Consider the following 18,984-nt stretch of genomic DNA (forward strand, 5'->3'; position numbering starts at 1 on the left):
CAGGCGAAGTCATGGAATTGGTCGTACTTGACCATTCTTCAAGAATCAAAATCATATTGCACCCCTCGTTTTCCCAATTTGCACGCACCTTACCGCAGACAGATAGAACTAAACGGTGGATGGAATATCCTGTTTGAATGGGTCACCTTCCTTGAGAGGCTCCTTGTCGCGGTCAGTGACTCCAAGCGAGGGAGAGAGGTGGGGAAGAGAAGGTGGATGGCTATAGTGGCTGAGTAATACCCCGCCACGCCTTCTCGGCGAGCCCGACTCAAGCACCCGCCGTTAAACGGCCGGAGAGCCTTCACGGCTAGACTCCGTTACCTCAGGTCTCTCACCAGAAAGATAACTAAGAAGAAACAACCTTCAAAATAGGAAAATGTTCAATGCCTTCCCGCACTATGGGAGGTCCTTATTTATCGACCGTCGGAGGGAACAAAACGAAACTTATAGAAGTAGGAATATTCCGACGGTCGGGCCGTTGGCTTCGCAGGGCGCCGCGGACGCTCCGTCCGTTCTTCAGCCCTGGGCAGGATGATCCTCTCAGGTCCCGTACGATCACTGTTTGCTGCCTCGGATTCCTGTTTTGACCCTGTCGGGTCCCCCAGCTCAGCGACCGGTTCTGGATCGTAGGTCGTTGCTCCCTTTTCCAGCGCGTGGAATCCGCCACTCCTCCGTTCTCTCTATATATAGCATGCACGAAATCATTTTCGATACAGAACTCACGAAAAACCACAAGCAAACGCAGGCAGCAATCGAGTAACTCGCGATGAAGGCCCACCTTCCCTCCATTCTTCTGCTCCTAGCCCTTCTCTCGGCGTTAATATTTCAGGCTTATTCCTCCGCAGCTTATCCAACGGGGGGATGGACTAGAATAAAAAAGCCAGAAGAATATCAACACGCCGTGGAGCTCGCCAAATTCGCAATTGAAGTCTACGATAGGGAAATGGATACTGACCTTCAATATGGGGGTATGAAGAGCGCACACGTCAGCGGTAAATATTACAAACTCGTGATATATGGTACAGCACCCTGGATTAAGCCTTGTAAGTACGAGGCAATTGTATACGAAGACGTGCCAAACAAGGTTCGTGAGGTCGTCTACTGGAAGCGCTCGGTTTGATTCTTGTACAGTTGCTTGCTTACGATAGAATACTCCAATTGTAACGTGTCTATTTATCTAGTTTTCTGATGCAATCTCGGCCAGTTCTCTAGGCCGTATTGCCGTCCCTCTTGATCTCTATCTCTCGCTCCCTCTGATAGAAGGCTAGGATTATATATAGATAGGATTAAATATAGTGGATAGGAATAAATCTAGATAGGAAATATAACCCTTATATAATCTAACGGTTAAAATTAAAGCTAGATAGGAAGTTACAAATCCCAATCTGTAACTTCCAAATAGTGGCCGTTACTATGATTATCCAATGTATAAATACTAACCAACCAGTTGATAATGAGATTAAGGTGGATAACCACGATATTTGCTTCTGAGTCTGATTCGTGGTGCCTTTCCTTCTTATCTATATCCTCTCTCATTCTTCTTTAACTTCTACTTCTACCGAGAGAACTTTACACTGTGTACATTTTAGTCAACAACGATTCGGAAGCACAACCAGTAAACCGGCAAACCAATTGAAAGTGAATTCTTTCTGTTATTCTTTTTTCTCGTCCAACGGCGCTGCCTGAAATCTACTGGGTTTTAACTCAGAGGCACGAAAAATAAAGAGATTGTTGATGATGACGACTGTGTTTGGAGAGCGCAACACATCGGAAGATAAGTCGCTGAAGTGTTTTTTGTGATCTAGCAGTTCATATGCCGCAATAGTACACGAGAATGAATTGCGATTAGAAAAATGAAGAAGATTTTCGAGACGTATCTTCCGAAAGTAGCAATGAGGAGTCAGCAACTTGGCCACCTAGCACACAGTTAGCCTCTAATCGAATTAATAGGACTTTATAAAAAGATTAGGCTCGAAATAAATAAACACGTGCCCCTAATATGTAAAGAGATTTAGCGGTTAGCATTCAACGCAGGATTAAGCACAGAATAGGATTAAATCTAAACGGTAGAATCAAACTTAGATAAAATGAAACAATTGCTATTCAAGCATAGAACACAAACAGATGATTATAACCGCTATGGTTACAAGAAGAAAGTAGGAAGAGGAACCAATTGGAAACATTTAATTAAGTCGGAATACGATCCAGCTTAGCAACGTCCTACGACAAGTTATTTCTCCCTCTTGCTCTCTCTCTGTGTTTCCTTCTCTTTGTTCTCCAGTTTTTTCACCTCTTGCATCGTTTATTTTTTGTTTCATCGTATCAGAACTAGTCACGCATATGAGGAGATTCCTGCCATCGGAGTTCGGGTGAATGACAGGATGTAGAATCGCCACTGGGTCTGTCGATAGGACGATTTTTTCATCCATGGATGAAATAACCATCTCGTTCTGGACTAGGAATGACAGGACGGGACGGTTTCTGCGGACGGGAGTCAAGTAGGAGCCAGAGAGCTCCAGCTGGCCGACGCGCTTGCTGTGATACTTGTCAAATTCTGCGAGGCCTAATGCTGACGCGCGGTCAACATATGCTGAAAACGCCTTGGACGGGATAGCGTTCGGACGGGACAGGACGTGGACACAAATATTTGGGACTGGACAAAGTCTGGATGGGATGATTTGGACAAACCTCTAAAAATGGGACGTAGGAGAGGACGATCTTCATCCCGTTCTTCATCCCTGTCATGGAAGATCGTTCACTATAGTAGTAGGACAAGTACCAGTGATTGTTCCCACACGAGCTATGATGGCTTTGAAACTCAGCTGCAAAAAATATCAGTAATGGAAAAGCTCCATCTTGCCTCTTGTAATCGGGCATGTTTTGATGAAATGCACAGAAGCAGTTTGACCGGCGATTAAAGCTGCAGATTGAGTGGGAAAAGTCATCGATAATCCTACTCTCAAGAATTAGTGGGAAATTTATCACTGGGTTATAGTATTCCTACATTCAAAATTCTCCAAATCAAGACTTCCATGCATAAATAAGGGGAAATGAACAACGGAAGCATGGGACAATTAGAAGACACATTGTCCAGCAGAAATCACACAACGAAGGTAGAGCTCCATCATCAATCTCATAATATGAACATGTATGATTGCCCATTGTTGGGTATGCCAAACATTCATATCCATTATACAAGTGATGGATATTATGTGCCGTAAAACCAATCAAAATTCAATGTCATATTTTAATTTCATTCAAATAAATATAATTTTTTTGTATTTTTTTCGAGTGACCTTTTAAGAAAGTCCATGATTTTTTTTAATGTATTTGTGAATTATGATGAGATCCTAATACAGTGAGATTTCGCACTTAATCATGCATTCTAAATACTCTTACATCAAACGATACTCAAGAAGGACATCACACTATCTAGAAAGAATAACACTATCTAAATCTATTTATATGATAAGTGTAGTTAATAATTTGGCCATTAGTGTGGAGACACTAAAGATAGATGGTGGGCCTCTTTAGGAAAATATTTCATTGAGTTGGTCAAAATCAATTTCGAAATGGGTATTATACCCAAATATCATTAAAATTGATTCATGTCACAATCATATAAGTGTTATGTTGTTGAGACGCTAATGGTGTCTAGTGCATGGATGTATATAGATTTTATATTTAAGATGTAAAAGTCTCTAATCAGATGATTCAAACATGTCTTAGATTATATATGGTAGGAACTTTATGAGAGTGATTGAGTTATCAAGATGGGATCGTCCACCCTCTGCATCAAAACCCCTAGCCATGGTAGGGGAGATATTCCAGAAGTTCTCTAATCTTTGACACTATGCATTAGTACTAACTAAATAGCAGGTTAGAGTTTGATAGTTAGCCGTACTCTAATTCATTCGGGAGTCTCACATGCGGGAGTCTAACATGAGAAGGATAATATATACACGATAACGAATGAAGGTAAGAGTTCCATGCGATACTTCAAACACTGCTCTATATCTTCTAGAGCATGACCTGCAGCTTGGCACCTTATGGATAAAACATTAACTTATTGATAGGATTAAATTTATCCTGGATTAAATAATATTTATGTTGATATAATTATTTAATAAAGCTGTGAATTAATATTATTGGGCCTTGAAAGTTATTAACTGATAAATCCAAAATGACAGTAATATATATGTGCATTTCTAGCTAATTTATGTACTTCTTCATCTTTATCTGCTTATACTATCAACATTTATGTTAAGTTGTGAAAAAAAAAGCACCTTTTTCTAATTATGAGTTAACTACTGTGATCTGTGGGACTAACCCCACTTAACTCAATGAGTTAAGTGGGATGAATCTCACTCTCTTGTTAGTGTATGTGGAAGATGCAGGAATTAGGTGAAATTTTCATGACTAAAGGGGATAATTAAATGAAGTAGAAGCTATTTGGACTAAAGGAGCAGGCCCAGCCATGACTCTGGGCCAAGAAAGGAGGCCCAAATCAAGACAGCTTGATGCAGGACAGTTCGCAGACGTGCCCCGGAGAGAGAGAGAGGGGTTTAAAAGGGAGAGAAAGAGAGGGATAAATAATGGACAGAGAGAGAGATCTAGTTATAACGAGCATGGATGTGGGAGACAACGGAAGAAATAGAGAAGATAGAGTGAGAGAAAATAGGGGAGATACAATGAGAGAGAATAGAGAAGGAGAGCGTGAATGATAGGCGTGTGGTCGAGAGAAGAATTAGGCGACAGAAGGAGAGGGAGCAGGTGGACAGAGAGAAAGGGCGCGCGATAGAGAGATAATGTTAGAGAGGATGCTCGCCGAGAGAGAGAGAGAGAGATCTAAAGAGAACTAGAAAGAGAGATGATTGAGAGAAATAACTGGAGAGAGAGGGACAAATAAGAGAGGGGCTCCGATAGAGAAAAAGAGTGATGGAGAGAGGAAAAGAGATAGCCAATAGATAAAGAAGAGAGACGGCAATTAAGGGAGAGCCCGATAGAGATAGAGAAATAAAGAAGAGAGAAAGCGAACGAAAGAGTGTCGTAGAGAAGAAGAGAGGGAACGGGAAAAGAGAGAGAGCGATGAGAGAGAGAATGGGAAAAGAGAGAGAGCGATGAGAGAGTGAACAGGAAAAGAGAGAGAGTGATGAGGCAGAGAACGGGAAAAGAAAGAACGATGAGAGGGAGAACAGGAAAAGAGAGAGAGAACAATCCATCGAAAAGGAAAGAACAGCCCGATAGAGAGAATGAGCGATGGAGACGGCAGCAGGAGAGCCTCCCCTTAGCGGCGGCGGTGGCGGCCCTTCCGGTGGCGGCGGCGGCGGCTGAGTGATGACTCTAAAATATGTCATCAAATAATCAAGTTCTCAAGTTTAAATTCATTACAATTATCTTGTGAATTCATGTTAAGTTCATGCATATGTATTGTTTTATGAAATCACTAACCCCACTTGATTCTTTGAATCAAGTGGAATATATTTAACGTTTTATGGCTAGTGAACATTCAGAAACAGGTTAATAAGATCAAGGAAGAGAGGAGGATCAACAGAAGTGGGCAACAAAATTCGAAGTGGCAAAAATTACGAAAATGCCCCTGGGCATGACTTAAGAGAAAACCTATAAATACTCTCTTGAGAGAGGAGTTTAGGTGTTCAGAATTTTCTCTAAGGAAACTAGGGCTTGGAGAAGAGGATTTCTGCACCCTCCAGGAGCTGATGAGCTTTTGGAGTTGGAGAGGAAGAACAGACTGAAGATAGCTTGGATTGAAGAACCACGCCTCGCCGCAAGGACGTGACACCCGACGTGGGGAAATCGCAAGCTTCAGCCCTGTAATCCCTCTCTTCTCAGACAATTTTGGTTGGGTTGGAAGAGTCACAAGATCTTCCAATGTTTTCCAACTGAGGATTGTTTCGTTTTAGATTTGATTTCAGTTTAAACTTTGTTCCTTTGTTGTTCAAATCGTCTTCCCCAAATCTTCCAAATGAACAGAACTCCTCCGCATCTCCACCACGCCGTGTGCAGCAAAGCCGCTGGGCCAGCCGCACAGCCGCGACGCAGCACGCAGCGTGCACTCGCAGCAACTGCGCGCAGCGCAGCGCGCAAGCGCGTGCAGCCGCGCCGCGGCAGCGCGCGGCAGCAAGACAGCACAGCGCCACAGACAGCCGCAGCAGCACAGCGCGCGCGCGCAGCACGCAGCAGCGCGCTGGCGCACGCCGCAACGCAGCACGCGCGCGCACGCAGCGCGCAGCACGCTGTTGCGTGCAGGCATTCGCGCATAGGCAGCCGCCGCTGCATAGTCAGCGCAGGAGGCCGCTACACGCAACACCTGGCGCGCAGGTTATCCTGCACGCAAGGTGTTCGATCCTTTGCCCCAAAGGGCAAAGGATCTGTCTACAGAGAAATTCTCTATAGACGGCTTGATTAAGTTGCACTTTAACGTACTGAAAAGGAATTTCCTGCTGTTTTCTTTTGCTCCCTGTGGATCGACCCTCACTCGCCCTAACTTGTGAGGTTTATAAATTCGTTGAATAAGCTTAATCCTCACACGTTACTGATAAGTAACCAGTAAAAAACACAGTAAAATTAAGCTTATCACTGAGGAGGAACCGATGGGCAAGATTTATCGAAGTAATATTTTCTTCAAATTAAAATCGCCATTGAAAACAATGAAAGTTTTGGGATCTTATAGATCCATAGAGGGAAAGAAGAAAGTGGGAAGTGGGGGGGGAAAGAAGAGGGTCCCGGCGGTTGCTACTCCAACGGCCACGAATGTGTAGTTCATCGAGCAATCTCCACCACAGCTGGCTCTAGTCTAAAGGCCCACTAAGGAAGCTCCATTAAGCCCAATATGAGAGGCATCTTGGGCCAAAAAAAGGAGGGCAAGGGGAACGTCCAGTCATGCTATTTATGATCATTTAAGGTGCTTGGATGCTGATTGGAGGACACCCTTGGATGTGGATCCAAGCCAGAGAAGAAGATCCAGCCATTCAATCCATAAATCATCCAAGGGTGGAGACTTAAAGATAGCACCTTTAATGCTAATTAAGGAAAGAAGTCTTGAATGTCAGTGGGGTAAATTCAAAGGTCTCAATGCTGATTGGAGGACCATAATGGACATGTATCATGACCCCGAAAAGAATATCTGGCCATCCAATGTATTGAAAATCCAATGGCTCTCATTTGCTCTCTCTCCCTATATAAACCCCTACACCCTATTGTAATATTCATCTTGTGATTCAATCCAAAGTAATGTTTGGTGGCCTAAGTGAAATTGAGTCATATATCCATTCAGCTTAGTGAGTGCCAGGCTGAGAAGGAAGCATCCAGGGCTAAAGAAGCTGGTGGAAAGGAGAAGAAGAAGTCCCTTGGGCCTTGGATGGTGTGACAAAGAGGTTACCTTCTTATTTATCCTTTTTCACTTTTACCTTTTTGTTCTTTTTGGTTATTCTTGGAGAAGCTAGCCAACATCCAGACGGTTCCAACGCATCCAACCACGCTCAAAAATTCATTTTAGAACTAATTCTAGAGTAAAGTTAGTGCAGGCCATTGTTCTCTCTCCTCCGCCAAGCCACTTGCCCCATTTAGCGCCAGCCTGTTTCATTTCCTATTTTATTTTGGCTTTAATATTCCTTAAAAATCCCAAAATTTTATTTTCTGCCTACTAATATTTTAATAAATATTTTAATTATGTTTTAATTTTCCTTGTTTATATTTTTATTTGTTATTTATCTTCATAGGTAGTAAACCACTTCTAAAATTCATAAAAAATTATAACTAAAGCACAAATTCATTAGGAAAAACCCATGCTCTCTGTGTATCAACCCTTACTCTCCCTACGCTAGTAAGGTTATTGTAAATTTTTATTGTTTTAATACAGATAATCTAACGACACTAATTAGTGAAGTTAAATCATCACTAATTACCCCTAAATGTGAATTATCAATTGACGCCGTTGTCAGGGAGCATGGTGACTTTATTTAGTGAATTTGTATTTGCTTTCCTCTTTTGCTGAAGTTGAGGGCATCTAACCCTCAATAAACAGTACTTCTAATATGTTCTTGGGAGATGGATGCTCTTAACAAGTTATAAGGCTGGGACTAGTACAGAGGAAGATTTAGAGACTCGATATCCTGCCCTTCCAGCAACACTTACAACTCAAGATAAAGAAGAAGTCGATATGGCAGAAGATGGTCAGCCACAACAAGTGAGGAGAAGGGCAATGCTGGACAGATCTACTCCGTTAGAAAGTCTAAGGAAAACTGGCACCAACATCAATGTAGGTGAGGGGGTTATGTTTAGGTATGACAACACCCTACTTAGCTCTCTCCTTGAATTTACTAGTCATTCTTCTCAAAACCCATTAGAATTTCGTGATGATTTTTACATTTGATGTTCCTCTCAAAATATTTCCAGTTTAACTACTAAAGCGTTAAAAATGAAATATTTTCCACTTAATTTAAAAGATAGAGCTTTTGCATGGTACATAAATTTAGGCATAACATTTAACTCATGGGAAGAAATGCAAAATAAATTTCTCCATAAATATTATCCACTTTCCAAAACTAACTTTTATAGAAAAGAAATCCAGAAATTTATCCCCATGATCATGAAGCATTTAGTGAAGCATGGGAACAGTTCAATGAATTAATCCAAAAATGCGCTCACCATGGAATAGAAAAATGTCAGCTAGCTGAAATATTTTATGAATCACTTCATGATAATTTTAAAAGCAAAGTGAATCAAATAGCTGGTGGATCATTCTATATGGCTTATGAGGATGAAGTTTTTGATATTTTGGAAAGGGTGCCTGAAAGTGACCTACAGGAAATAGGAGCAAGTCAAAATGGAAGAAACGCCAACCCAAAACGAGGGGGAGTGCTGCAAGTAACTTCAATGGAAGCTGATCTTCATGCAGGGATAAGAGAAACCAACAAGAAGCTTGAAAAATTGACTTCCACTCTAAAGAATATTTTTCTCCCTAACTCACCCCTTGTGAAAGAAAAGATTTATTCTCTATGTTCTGGAAGAGATCATGAGGATGGAGCATGCCAACTTGGAGAGGAGGAGGTGCATGTGTTGAAGAACAACCAGCAGCCTTGGGGAGGACCAAATAAGCCCATCTACAACAACCAAGGAATCTACTCCCAAGGACCAAGGCACCTTTCCAGCAACGAGTCCAATTCCAGACCCCACCATAGCAGCCTTATCAAGCAGCTCGACAAAACCAGGTACAGGATTTGTCTACTCTAATAACTGTGATCTCTCACATGATAGAGTAATAAAATTGAAGGCTAAGGGAAGAAATGGAGATGTGTATGCAAGCCATGATGGAAACACAAACAAAGATGATGATGGACGCTCAAGAGCAGACAAGACAACTTTTGGAGAGTTTGAAGCAAAGGACAGTTGACCATGGAGGTAAGGGAGTTGAATCCAACTCCCACTCAGGTTGATTTCCAACTCAACCTTCCATCAACCCCAAGAATTTATGTCATTTACAAGAGCAAAGCCTATATCATGAAAATGAGGAAGATCTTGAAGAAATTCAAGCCATTTCAAAATTGACAAATGGCAAGGAACTTCAAGATCCTTACCTAGGCAAGGAAAAAACAAAATTGGAGGAAAATAACCTAAGAGAAGGAGAGGCTCCATCACCTAGTGTGGAACCCCTACCTTCAACCTACACCTTATTCCTTATCCTTCGGCTTTAAAACCCCCTAAGTCTTCTTCTGATTATGAGTATAGACTCCAAGAGAATTTTAAGAAAACCACAATGTCAGTAGCCATAGAGGACATGATTAAATGTGTACCTTCTTTAAAGAAATATTTAATGGATTCATGCACAACTAGGAATACCAAAGAGGTAGTAAACTTTCTGAAAATGCCTCTAGTATCTTAAACTCTGTTCCCATTAAAAAGAGAGATCCAAGAGCTCCTTTTATTACATGTCAAATCGGTGGAAAGACATTTACTTGAGTATTATTAGATACATGAGATAGCATTAGTATTATTCCAAAAGTTTTTTATGAGGAATATGATTTCGGGGAATTAGAGGAAATCTGCATGGATCTACTGCTAGCTGATGGAAAAAATAGACAGCCAGAGGGTAGATTATCTGATGTGATGATAAACATTGAAAATTGTGAGATCCCTGTAGATTTTTTTGTAAATGAGGTCAAGGTGAAAGGGGAGCTAAGTTTCGCACCTATCATCCTAGGAAGGCTCTTCTTAGTGACAGCTAGAACAATCATGGATTGGGAAAAAGGGATGGATGAATTTAAGGTTGGAGAGGAAAGAGTGAAATTAAACTTATCCAAAATGATGAAATGTCCTAAAGAGAGTAACAAAGAGTTAAGATTTTGTGACGAAGTGGAGGATGATGTTGAGGCTATTCGAGGGTTTCTTTTGAGAGTAGATGACACCAACCAGGAAAAATCAGAACCTGATCCTCCTACACTCTCCCTAGATTTGAACTTAGAGCTTAAACCTCTCCCATCATCTTTGAAATATTCTTTCCTAGATAGTAGAAATTTGCTACCTGTAACTATTTCCTCGCCCCTTACTCCTTCTCAAGAAAATGATCTGCTTAAGGTATTGAGAGAGCACAAACAAGCCTTAGGGTGGACATTTGAGGATATTAGAAGAATCCCTTCATCAATTTGTGAACACATAATATTTTTGGAAGAGGATTCTAAACCTTCCAGGGAGCACCAATGTAGGCTGAACCCACATATGAGAGAAATATTAGAGAATGAAATATTGAAATGGCTAGATGCATGTATTATTTATGCCATTTCTGATAGTCAATGGGTCAGCCCTGTTCACATGGTGCCAAAGAAATCTGGAATAACAGTATAGATCAATGAGAAGGGAGAAGAAATCCAGAAAAGGCTGATAACTAGATGGAGGGTATGTATTGACTTTAGAAAATTAAATAAGGCTACAAAGAAAGACCATTATCCCCTTCCTTTCATTGATCAAATTTTAGAAATACTATCAGGACATAATTTCTTTTCTTTTCTTAATGGTTATTCAGGATATAATCAAGTTATTCAGGACATAACATTTTGTGAGCTGTATATATTAAACAAGGTATAATATTTATTAAACGATATAGTAACATATTAGTAAAAATTCAGTATATTTTAAGCTGGTTATATATATAATATATTTAGGATATTAATAATGCGTCCAATAAATAGAGCCTGAAATTTCTATTTTCTTCCATATGGGATAAAGAATTCATAGTTTGATGTTAAACTCGGAATCCTGCTGTTAACCCATTTGGGAGGAAAAAAAAGTTTAAGCTCTATATATTAAACATGCCACTTAATAAATAAAAAGCGCCTAACTACCCTCTTGCGCAAGATGATTCTTCTAACTTCTGCTTAATAATGATTAAATTATATTTTTATACAACCCTTCTAAGTTGGATATTGGAATCCGATATCCAACACTGATATCCGCTGTCATCATCCTCCCCCCTGAGACGGAGGCAGATGACGACATCGAGACAGATATCGATATCTGATATTGACACTGTAGCAACCGATATCTGATATCGATATCCGATATCTGGATATCAAAAAAATGGATACCAGAAATTCCCAGGCAAACACTACTTGGGGCAATGAATATATACTTGGAATCATTTTCCATGTATGGAAATATGAACGCAATTAAAAATTGAGATATAAAATATGGGAAACATTGTTTACTTTGTGTTGGGTTCTATGCCGTGGTTCAGTCATGGAAAATAAGTTTTTTCCATCCATGCGGAAGGAATTTTGATTCTAAATGGATCGTTAAAATCATACATCACATGTACGTTACATGGAGCTTGTTCTACCCCTGGCTTCCTCACTCTGAGATTTTTCTGAAGTTGGTTACATGCATGGTCTCTAAAAGTATCCAGAAGACCACATTTCTTTTGGATATCTACTTCTTCTTCTTCAACTTTCCTTGAAAATCTTGAAGATCTTCTCACCGCAAAGACACTCTCTCCTTGGTTGAGTGGAGAAAGGGGGTTCCCAATTTTGACTGGCCTGGGTGCTTAAAATGGGTGCCCCTTCCATATTTACATTTCAAAAACCCACTTACTAAAATATAATCACTAGTTACCATATGATCAAATGCATGTGACCCTGATGGCGCGGCCCCGGACACGCCATCAGAATCATCACCGTCGCCCCCGACAGCACCTGCTCCAGCACTGAACTCGTCTTCGGAGACGTCACCGCCGGCCACCCGCGTTCAGCCCGCCCGGCAAGCCAAGGCGTCGGTACGCATGCCCGGATTCAAGTATTCCGGGTAACGGACACCGTATCATTATCTCTACGTTTATGTTTTACGCGTCATTTTACCGATCGTCTTCATCATTCGTCGTTTTCTAACTCGTCATGATCGTATGTAAGGGGGGAGGTTCGTCCTATAAGGATCTTCCCCCTCCCTATCATTCCACTGCTTTTCGTACGTTGTTTTCATTCTGTCGGAGTCATAGGTTAGCCATTCAAATTTTCAAGTTTTTATTTGTTTTGGGTTTAATGGGCCAACCCCACTCCCCCTCTATATAAGGGAAGTAGGGTTTCCCTAACATGGAGAGACTTGTTTTTTTGAAGAAAGAATTATTTTCCCCCTCGTTGGGTTTTGAGAAGTGGTGCGAGACTGTCCCCGGGATTCTAGGGTTGCAGGTCGGGGAAGAAGACGGCCCAGGTCGAGAAGCTTGAGCGAGGAGCAAGGAAACTGCCAGGCGAGGAGCATTCCTGTGGAGCCGAGGTCGCTCACCCAGCGCGACCGGACTACCTCGCGCCACCCCGCGCGCGTGTCCGCGCTGCGCGCGCGCGCGCCGTTAGTGCACCCGCGCGCCGGCGCGAACCCTGTGAGGTGTCGCGCTGCCGTGCCGGAGCTGTACGTTCGCACCACCAAGCTCTCTCCTCGCCTTTTCCCATCGTTGAATCCTCCCAGCCCGGACTCGGGTGTCGGAACTATACCGATCTCCGTAGCGTCCACTCCGCACATGAGAGGATGCCGTAGAGTCTGCACCGTTGACTGCACTGCTCGCCCACGGACTGCCTCTGCCTGCGGCTGCCTGCCCAGCTACCGATCGTCGGCCCCTTACCTGGATTCGCGAACGACCTCCTGCAGGTCACTCACGCCCTCTGCCGGTGACGCCGATTCGGGTTGCCCCACCTAGACGTCGCCTGGTCATCGCCACGTGCACGTCGCTGAGTGATCCGTCGTTGCTGGGGTACACTCGTGCGCCGAGCCCTTCTCAGTCGTAGGGCGACGACCTTCTTGCGTCCCAGGGATAGCCCCCTCTCGCCAAGCCCCTCAGCGTGGTGTGGCGTCCTTGCACCGCTCACCCTTGCTGCGACGCGCGCGCCGTGGCAGCGCTTGGGCACGCCACTTCGTTGTCCTGCTGGCCCCTACCGCCCAGATCTCCGTCTCCAGCGATTTCCTGCGGCCCGCCGAGACGACGTTGCGACCCGCCGGATGACCAATAGGTATGCCGTTCTCCTACGCCTCACCACTTATCCCTTTCAGTGCGTTGTTGGTTGCCTCCTCTGTGCTTGGGTTAGATATAGGTGAGCGAGACAGGCTGAGTGACAACGTACGTCATGTTGAGCGTCTCACTAGGTTCTTGTACAAGTCGGTCTGCCAGCCGCATGCGGGCAACCTCCGGCGGGAATTTGCCGTTCGGCAACCCAACCACCTCGTCCATCCGGACGAGGGTCGGAAGGTCCCCTCCCGTCTCCGGGCGACCCCGTCGACCCCGTCGACCCCGGTCTTCGGCCCCTCGTTTGGCTGCATGTACTACACCCCTTCCCGGCCCTCATCATTCTAGCTTGTCTTCGTAGGTTCCCATGTCCGACGAACCCCGTCATTCGTCGCGCACCGACGCGCCATCATCACCGAGTACGAACCCTCGGTGACGGCAGGACTTCGTCTCAGATGTGGTCCTGCATCAGACCCTCTAGACACATCTATCATTCTAGTGAATAACTTTTGTGGCCCAATAACACTTATTCACCAACCTTATTAATTAACTATAACAACCTAAATATTAATTAACTAAGCATTGGTTTAACCCAATCGATAGGTTAAGATTCCAGCCCATGGGGTGCCAAGCTACACCTCGTACTCTAGAAGATACCAATTAGCATTTGAACACTCTCATGGAACCTTTACTGCCATCGGTTACCATATAAGTATAATCCATCATCCACGTGAGAATCTGGAATAAATTAGGGCATGGTTAATCGTCAAAACCTTCTCTATCATTCGATGCATAATGAGTATCATTAGAGAACACCTTCTCCAATATCCTCACTACTCTTGCCAGGGATTTTCTGCATCATCTTCCTTGAGACAATGTCCTCTTATACCGAGGGTAAATGATACCGTCTTGACCATCAATCATCTCTGAGTTTGCCACATCCTAGCTATGACTTGTTTGAATCTCATGATCAGAGACTCCCAAGTTGTAGTCAAAATGTAGTCGTCCAACCACGAGATGTTAATGTAACACGACATGTCAGGATCGAGCGGCAAGTGTTACACCACAAGGGAGAGGCAGATAATCAGTAAAGTTGTAGGCGCAAGGTGATTGTGTTGGCAACGATGGCGGGCTTGCTATAGGTAAGCTTGCTACAAGCAAAGATGAGGGCTGGCTAAGCTTGCTACAGGTAAACAAGGATAAGCATCGCCGGCGTTAACGATGGCTTTTCTTCCTCTGAGGGATGTACTTCGTGATGGTGAACTAGCCGCGGTGCGTCGTCCGGCAACGACTCCCTTGAAACTACTCTAGCAACAGTAGTGGCAAAGCATGGGGGTGGCACAAAGCATGGCTAGCATGGGGCGCCCATGACAGTGGACGCATGATGGCTGCATCGGCGATGCATCAGACTACAGCAATGACATGTCAAGCATAACTGTGGCGACGTTGGTTGTGAGTGATGACTAAGGCTATCAATAGGCAGAAGAAGATAGGCATCGGCGCCGATGGTAGTGACTCTTTTTCCTTCGGTGGGATGTTATTCTTGGCGGTGAAATTGCGCCGGCGGGCAGTTTGATGAGTGTCTCCCTTGAGGCTACTCTAGTATCGATGAACAGTAAGTGCACCTAGGCGCGCTTGTAGCATGACTGGCATTGCGGCGCGGGTAGGCAGAGCAGAGCAGGTAGGCGCGACGACGTAGGTAGGCACAGCGGCATAGGTAGGCACGATAGTGAGGGTAGGCGTAGCGGCCAGGGTAGGCATAGCGGCCAGGGTAGACGCAGTGGTGCAGGTGGGTGCAGCGACAGGCTTAGTGGCGAGCATGGTGGCGAGGGTTGTAGTGAGCATAAGTATGCATAGCTCTGGTGCGAGTATGCACGACGGCGATGGGGACGACAAGTGTGATGTCAGATGCGATGGTGGGCACGACGATGGGACGTGACACATGTGCAGTAGAGGGTGCTCTGCCGCCATGGCCCAACGGGTGCTGTGGTGGCAGGCGGCGATGAAGTTGACGCAGGTGGTGGCCAGACAACAACAGTTACGTCTTGCGCCGACGGTTGGCAGTTGTGGTGGTGGTCAAGACTGGGGGGTGTGGCTCTGGCTTTGAGTACTAATAAGTTAAAATTTAGGTGGCTGATCTAGTCGATGAGTAATTTTGAGACTTATGCAGTAATATTTATAATTAACCCTGATTCGCTTATTATTGACGTAAATTATTGAGTAAGGGATCAAACCATAGAGATGCTTTGTGATTAAGTTTGATATTTAGAACAAATTAATGATTAAGAAAGTGGTTAAGATGAGAGAGTGTCGAAAGAATAGATACTAGATATATATTGTGATTTTAGTTAAATTAATTTATAAGTTCTTAATTCTTACTCATAACAATTATGAACTTATAACAGAGATTAGGATCATATTTAAATCGTGGAGTGAGGATGCGATGAGATGGATGAATGGATATGATGAAGAAACCCTAATTAGGGGTTTCCTATGAATACCCTAATTAGTAATGGGGAGTAGAAGCCATTAATCCCTACTCATAGGGTTTAATACCTTATAAGAGAGAGTGAAGTGATATGAGTATGTGGAATGGATACAAATATGGCGGAAATGGAAAAAAAATCCTAATTTAATGTTTAGGACTTACCTCCACCTTTGGTGATGCACCCAAACAGTAATCTCCCTTCATGGACCCATATATTGCGCTCGGTGCCTTGGCGTGTTGCAATAGACACGAATATAAATAAAGAGAGGGAAGAAACTCACTTTTGGAAGAGGAAAAACCCTAAAATGGCACTCATACACCTTTGTTTGACAAGGTATCCCACATGGAGAAAGGCAAAATGAACTACAAGAAGAGCCTAATATTGGGATCTTTTTATAGGATCAACCTTAGGTCATGGAAAGAGAAATAAGAGATGGCCATTTGATCCAAAACTACCCATGGGATCATCAGTCATGGCTATTTGAATTTTTAGCATTTCTAGCCATTCATTTGTTTGAGTAGTCCCACTAAAATAGGGAGACACTAGAGCATTCTACATCATCCATCCTTGTAGGGCAAAAGTTTGACTTGTTCCATACGAAGAGAGAGCCACCCGTTGATCCACATCATTCCTCTTTGTAGGGCACGAAGTTGACTTGTTCCACAAGAAAAGAGAGCCACCAGTTGTTCCACATCATCCCTCCTTAGTGGGCCTTGTTTTTGATATTTTTTAACATTAAAAAAACTTGAAAATTATAATCTAGAAAATTCTCTAAAATTTAAAGTTAAATATCTCTTTATCTATAACTCCTTTTGGATGAAATTTTTACCAGATCCATTCTTTTTAAATATACTATCCCTTTCAATTATTAGACACATCAAAATATACTAATTTTAAGGCAAGAATAATAATTTAGTTGACATATGTATGTTTTGTGAAAATTACATAAATTTGACGATAACATGCATAAAGTTAGCTTAATTATGCTCTAAAATGTATGAAATAAACATGCATTATCATGCTTATTTGCTTGTTATCAGCTAGGATTGTGGCTGCGAATGCGACTGCGACTACGATTGCAGGTGCGGTTGTTGCGGTTGGGGCTACGATTGCAACTACGGCAATTGCGGCTGTGGCTGTGACTAGAGCTCCGGCTGCTGTTGTTGCCGGGATTACAACTGTGAATGCGGCTTTTGGATTCGTGTGCAGCTTGCGGGGTTGCCAATGGCCTGACGGCTGTTTGTTGTAGTTACCGGCAGTCAGCCATGGACGGCGGCTATGGCCGTGGCTATAGTTGTCCCGGCCATGGCTTGCGATTGCGGCTACGGCTATTGCAGCAGTGTCTTGTGGCTGTTGCGGCCACAAGTTATGGCTGCGGCCGTGGCTACAGGTGTCGCGGCCATGGCTTGCAGTTGCAAACGCGACCAACTGCAATCATGGTTGCGTCTATCGAAGCCGCGGCTTGTGGCTGTGACCGCGCGCCTGCAGTTGTTGCGACTGCGGCCCTGCCTGGCAGTGGCTGGTGTGACCGTGGCTGGCTGCTTGGGTGTAACTGGCTGTTCGTCCAGGTTGTTGTCGCGTGTGAGGGCGCCTAGAACGGCTGGCAGCGTATACAACGCGCTGGCTGTAATAGCGGCACTAGAAATGCCGGCGGAAGCACTCTAGAGAGGGCTGCAATGACCTGATTTTCCCCTCTAAGGAGGGGAAATTCCATAAATAAACCAAACCCTACAAAAACTAAAACAAAAAAAATAACTAAAAAGATCAGGAAAACCAAAGGGATTTCATTAGCACCTCCCCGCTCTTATAGGGGCAAATATGGGCCTTCCCCCTTAGATGTAAAGGGGAGAAGGCCCAAGTTAGTGTCTTAGAGGCCCCTACACATACATGCCCATACACATGCTCACACAGACACATAGAAAATGTAGGACAATACCGGGATCAAAACAGGTGCAAACAAAAACAACGAAACATGGTCTAGGAGTCTAGATGGTCCCCCATCAGATGTCCTCAGTGTCTTAGGTCAATGGATCACTTATACATCTGTGACATGAATCAACCTCATTCATGGTTAGTTATCATAACATTTAAGGATTTTTCATATTAATTCATTGAACTCTTTCTCCAACGAGCACCCACTATCTATCGTTAGTGTTGCCACACTAATAGCCACAAGATTAGCTATACTTATCATATAAGTAGGATTAGTTAGTGTTATTTTATTTGGATAATTCAATGTCCATCTCGATTATCTATTGAATAAGAATATTTAGAATACATGTTTAAAGAGTAGTGATCACTATATTATGATCTCATCATAATTCAATGTGTTATTTCACATATTTATGTACTTCATCATTAACATCACATTTGAATGACAATGAACATAATATTTTGTTCAATGCACTTAACTAAAACATGGTGGTGTAATTTGGCTTCACCGTCACATTATATCCATCACGTTGTGGATCACGTTTTCAATTTTTGACTTGCTCCCTAGAAAAGTGCTTTCAAATGATTCATGGGGTAGGCCTCTAGACTTATACATGCCATTAAGGCTTATATAAGTTGGATGGATACCTAAAATGGGGGGAGGGATACCCAGATCTAGGTTGGATGGATACCTAAAATGGGTGCCCCTTATAATATTAGAATGTTTCATAATTTTTTTTAGTAAAGTTTATCTTTCAACGTCTTTTAGTATAAGTGTGACCCAATACTTACAAATCAATATAAACCTAAAAATTTTATTGAATAACCTTAATAATTAACTATATTAACTTATATATTAATCTCACAAATATCAATTTCACCCAGTTGAGAGTTTTTGTCTCTAGTCCCTAGGGTAAAAAATTACAAATCATGACCTAGAAGTTATAGAATAGTGTTCAAACTCTTGAGTGCAACACTTACCATCATCAGCTACCGAATATATATAAGCCTTCATCTACACCAAACTCCCAAGTGACTTAGTCAATGGTTGGTCCTGAAACC

At 43.0% G+C, this 18,984-nt stretch overlaps 1 pseudogene; it reads right to left on the reverse strand.

Annotated features, from left to right (window-relative positions):
- Positions 1-8,586: 8,586 nt before the first annotated feature.
- LOC144702793 (small nucleolar RNA R71) lies at positions 8,587-8,678 on the reverse strand (annotated as a pseudogene).
- Between the last annotated feature and the right edge of the window lie 10,306 nt (positions 8,679-18,984).

The sequence above is a fragment of the Wolffia australiana genome, chromosome 4, assembly GCF_029677425.1.
Source record: "Wolffia australiana isolate 7733 chromosome 4, ASM2967742v1".
NCBI lineage: Eukaryota > Viridiplantae > Streptophyta > Magnoliopsida > Alismatales > Araceae > Wolffia > Wolffia australiana.